The following is a 5,820-nucleotide window of genomic DNA, read 5'->3' as shown; positions in this document are numbered from 1 at the left end:
TTGTCATTTAGGGTTTTAACTATCGTAGCAAATTCTTTGTGCAACTTAAATAAGGGATCAAATCCCTCCAGTTTTCCAACACATGGGACAAGTCCAATCTTATAAACCACACACTTATTTTTATTTTTATTTTCCCACTTGAGGATGGACTTACCCAATACAAAGTTCTTCTGTTTTGTTTATACAGTTCATGTTTTTAAAGATTAGGAAAAAAACAGTTATTTAAGAGAATAAATAAAGGTTAAAACTTTATGTTTTTGTACTTTATGGTCTTCTATTTTGTTAATAAAGTTCAAGTATTTTTATTTTATTAAATGTTATTAAAGTTCAAGTTCATTAAGGTTAGGAGAACAAAAAAATCTCGAAGTTTTATATGTTTGTACTTAAGTTCTTTTATTTTGATAGTAAAGTTTAAATTTGGTATGATTAGTAGAACACATAGAGGTAGAAACTTTATATGGCTTTGCTTCAAATTCAAAAATATAAAATTGATTTTGTGATATGTTTGTACTTCAACTTATTAAAAGGAAATTAATTGCTTTTGGTGGGGCAATAGCAATGTGCAAAGTTAAGATATTGAGTGGTTGTCGTGGGACAAGTTGATAATGGCAAAGAAGGAAGGATGGAAGTATTTCAAGAATCTTTATATTTATAGCATTTCCTTATTTTCTAGACAAATTGGCATATGTTGACTCACCCAAACTCTCTTGTAACCCGACTTTATAAAGTTTTATATTTACCTAATTGTGACATGTTAGATTAGAACAAGGTAACAACTCGAGCTATGTGATTTTATTTAAGTGAGGAAAAATATGTTGTTAAACAAGATATCTGGTGGTTAATAGGTAATAAAGAGCATGTTAATAGGTTATGTGACAAATGGCTAACTAATGGTCAATTTGTTGAACCTTCTAGTGTTATCCCTATAGACCTCTCTTTTTGAAGGTGCATAATATTTTGTTAACCAATTCAAAGAGGTGAAAAGTGAATCCTCTACACCATTATTTATCGTCTCGATCTATAGATGATGTTTTAAAGACTACTATTTTTGATACACTGATAGATGATGATGTGTGTGTGTGTGGAGACTAGACGAGCATGACCTTATAGCATCAGGTCTACCTCTAATTTTTGTATGATAAACCTAATAGATTATTCGGAGTTGAAAGTAGATGATGATTACAAAAAGTTGTAGAATTTTGTGGTACCTTCAAAGGTGAAGAACTTTGTGTGGCTGGTGGCACACAATTGTGTTCCAACTCGAACTAGATTATGTGACAAAGGTATTCAAGTGGTGATTGTGAGTTTGTTGCACGATAGAGAGGCACATATCGTTAAGTATATCTTACTCTTGTGTAATAAGAATAATACAATTTGGCGTATTGTTGGTTTGTGGGACTTAGTTGACTTGTTGGTGCAATCAGGGTATGAGTTTAGAGAAGTTATATTTAAGTTATTGAGTAAATTGTCCAAGGATAAAAGTAATGTGCTCACTATGATGTTGTGAAGTTTGTAGATGAGAGACATGTTGAGATTGTCTTATGAGGTAAATATATATTAGAGGAGTGGAACATTTTTGAGTTGGCAATGGTTTGAAGGGGTGGCTCGCATAATTGGTACAAGGCCTCAATGGTGGCCCCCCGTCTATGGGGTTTATAAAATGGAAAATCGATATTTTTTTCTCGACATTGCATAATAAGACATAAACTGAAATTTGGATGTGGAATGAAGCAAGTCTTTTCATTGGCGCCAAAATTATTTGGTTGCATCATGTTGTTTCAGTAAATATTGGTGAAAGTCTATGACTTCTTGTTGTTATAGAATGGAGAGTTGAGTTGAGTTTCACTAATGTCGTGTTTTCTATGAACTCAAAGGTAGTTGTAAATTTCTTTAATCATTCCTCTCAGGATATAATAGAGTTTCTTGCTAAATGTAGAACATTTCTTGATGTTATTCGTAATCGTTCTTGTGTGGAGTTTGCTACGAGTGAGGTTAATAAAACAAGATCAAAATTATTTTCATAATATTTTCACTTTCTATTATGGAGAACTTATAAAAATAAACTAAAAACAATTTATAAATATAATATTATCTGTTTCCATAAACTTTTTAAATAGCCTTGTTGGACTAATTTGTTTTCAATGTTTAATAAAGAGTATTGATCTTTTATTTTCTCATGACCTCCCTCAAAGCTAAAGATAGTGGTGAAAGACCATAATTGTTATTTCAAAGTAGGAGAAGCAGCTTGACAATGTGTTTGCATTTAAAAATACGAATAAACTAATATTTTGGATTTTAAAATTATAACCGTCAATTAATTTAATACCTCAAATTCACAAAATATCAAGTTACTTCTTTAAATTATTTAAAATCCGTCGAGATGTTCCTTATATCAACTATTTTAAAAAAACATTTACTTATATGGTAAAAAATTTAATGAGCATTTTAACTAACGTTAAACCATTTGACAAAGCAAATTAATATTTTATAAATTTGAAGCTCCAAATTTTCAAAACACAAAATAGTGATTTATTCTTAAAAAGAAAAATATATCAATATTTTGTTTTGTTAAAAAATGATGTCCTTGGCACATGTATTTTGCACGCCTTCTATTGTTTCGTGTTGCTACGCTTGGCAATATATAGCAAGATGATATGCAACAAGTTGCAAATCTCACAATAAATTCAGGACCTCACTTTCCACACTCACTAAGTATGTACTTTGTTTTCCTATGGTAAAATCTAATTTTGAATAAATTAATTTTATAAAAAAAATAATTAAAATAAAATGTATTTATATTAGATACTTATAATGTAAAAGTGAGTTGAAAAATTAATTAATAAAAATCATCTTGGAAGACAAAACCTAGAAATTCTAATTTTAAATTAGAATTAATTTTTGAAAATTTCTATGATACTCTTAAAACAGAAGAGTGTATCGGTACTCTTTAGGTTTTTTAACCAATAAATGTGTTACTTTTTCCTACATCAGCATTTATATATTATATATTATATATTAAATTTAATTGTAGTATTGGTCTCATTATTTTAGTTGAACCACAAAAATAGTCTTTCATTTTATTTATTTCCAGTTGTGATCTCCAAACAGAGTCTTAATCCAAAACTTGACGAAGTGTGTTTTTTGTAATAATGTGTCCCAAAAAATAATAATGTGGAAGATTATATGTGGATTAATTATGTTTATTATTATTTCGAATTATGAAACACATTTTCTATTTTTAAAAATACATTTTTTATGAAATGATTCCAAACGACTGATGTCTTTCTTTTCTTGCTATCATTAGTCAATTCAATAGCATCACCATCTTCACCAACAGAAGGTTGAGAATTAGCCTTCCCAGAGCTACCCACATATTAAGTGCGTGCATTTTGACTTTGAGTTTGTGTGGGAGAATAGCTAGTTTCAAATTCCTTTGATTGAAGCAACCCAAATTGATTTTCCATCTAAAAAGAAAAATGAAAAAGAATAAATAAACTCTAATATGACATGAATCTATAACCAAATATGAAACTGATATAAGATATAATGGCAATATATGACCTAGTTGGTATTACTTCCTAAATAGTTGAATATAAGTAATATAAGTTTAAATTCTTATTTAAATAAACAAATATTTAATTAGTAGACAACAATCAACAAATAAATTAATAGAAACCACATTCCTAACTTTCAATTGAAAAATAAGTAAGTTGTTTCAAGTTTTAAATTTACAATAGATTAACAGAAATCTTATGTAATAAATGCTATCTTAACGAGTAACAATATTAACAAATTATAAAGTTGCTTTAAAATTAAATTTTCAATACTATAACATATATATATAAGTGAAATGACTCAAACAATAACTTAAAAAAAAAATAATTTCTTCTATCATTAAAATACCTCGAGATGATTTGTTTAGTTAGTATACACAATTTTCTTCACTATCGCCAAAACTCAAGAGTAGGTACAGTGTTAATACTAATTACAGATGACAAGTCCATGTTGATACTAGTTACAGGTGACAAGCTCAGAACGAATAAGTGGTAAAAAAATGAAAATCCTCGTAACAAACATACGGTAAAAAGAATTATCTATATATTCAGAAGAAAAAACAATTATCAACACAAATTTTTCCCTTTAAACTAATAATAAAAAAACTCAAAATTAACTAACAAAATATTAAAACAAATAATATGTTAAATTTTAATTACCAAAAATAAAAAATCCATATAAATAAATATGTTTTAATGAGGAATAAGTCACATTTGTCATAAATTGGGAAGGTTTAAATATTATAATGTAGATATATATAATAATAGATGTGCATTTATTTATTGGGTTTTTACCAATACTCAATTATATTGATCAATTCTAGAATGATGTGTCTGATTAAACTAACAAATCTGTAAGTGATTGTTTTGTTATATTAAATTTCATATGCTTTAGATATTGAAACTAAGTCTTGGTGATCAAGATTCTAGAAAATACTAATATAATGAATAATGAAACTATGTTTGATAATGGATAACGTGGATAGTAGAACTATTTTGGGTGAATGTGGATAATGAAATTGTGACTAAGTTAAAATTTTGGTTAACGATAGGTTACTTTATAAATTGTTTTAAATACGTGATTTAAAATTTATGTTAATTTAAATACAAATTAGAATAGCAACTAAAAAAGATGCTATAAATTATGAGAGATTAAAGAATTGTTGTAAGGTGGAATGACAGTAAAACCAAACTATTTTTAAAAATTTGCATGAAAGAAATTTGAGTCTAATATATATACAATCATGTACGTTGATATTGATATGTGTAGAGAATCATGTAAATTTTATTTGTTTTTTATTTTACCTTTTCCCACATTCTCCTTATCAATCGACTTTGTTGCATCGAACACGTTGGTGAAAATTTTCACACGAATTAGAATAATCATCTTACTTTTTAAAAGGGTTTAATTTGTTCCATTCAAGATCACCATACGATTACCAAAAGACAACTTAAGCTTTGATGCCATTGTAAGATTTATGGGTCACATATGTAATTAATTAATAAAGTGTGTTACGGTCATTATATAATTAGCCAATAAACTAGGGGTCAAATAATATATAATAGTTTATGGCTAAAGAGCATAATAGTTATGAAAATTAATAGTATAGATACCAGACAGTTTCGAATTTAATGAGGGGGTGAATTGGAAATACTGCAATTTGGGATATAACTAATAATAGTTATATATAGGGGTAATGGTCCCCAAGGCAAAAACAACAAGACTATTCAGTTTCAAAACCCTAAAGGAGAAAACTCTCTGGTTCTCTCTATCCCCATCAAGAGAGCAAGGTCTTCAGGGTGTTTTGCTGAGGAAGATCACCCAACCCATTGGCTCTATCATCATCATCCCAGGATTTCATCAATGGCAATTCCCACAGGTACGCTTCCGCCCTTGGTTATTCATCATGTAATTGGCATGGATAGTTAACAAGTGGTATCAGAGCCTACCATGTTTAATTCATGATGAAATTCGGTTATTGTCTTTATTTTAGGATTCAATTTGGGAATTTTGACATGATTGAAATCTTAGGGTTTGAAATTTGGGAATTTGGATTTTCAAATTACAAACTTATTGTCCATGTTTATAATTCTAGATTTTTTTTTTGCTTGAATTATTTTAATGAATTATTTTTTTTAATGAAGCCTAATTATTTAAATAATTTCTAATCAAGCAAAGTTATTTATTAAAAAAATCTGTGGGAATATTTTTTTAAAAGGTTTATACTTCGTTTTTTTTTTATTCCCACAGTCGGTTAGGTTGTTT

This window comes from Cicer arietinum, chromosome 1 (genome assembly GCF_000331145.2).
Source record: "Cicer arietinum cultivar CDC Frontier isolate Library 1 chromosome 1, Cicar.CDCFrontier_v2.0, whole genome shotgun sequence".
Taxonomy (NCBI): domain Eukaryota; kingdom Viridiplantae; phylum Streptophyta; class Magnoliopsida; order Fabales; family Fabaceae; genus Cicer; species Cicer arietinum.
Note: the sequence above shows the minus strand (reverse complement) of the source record.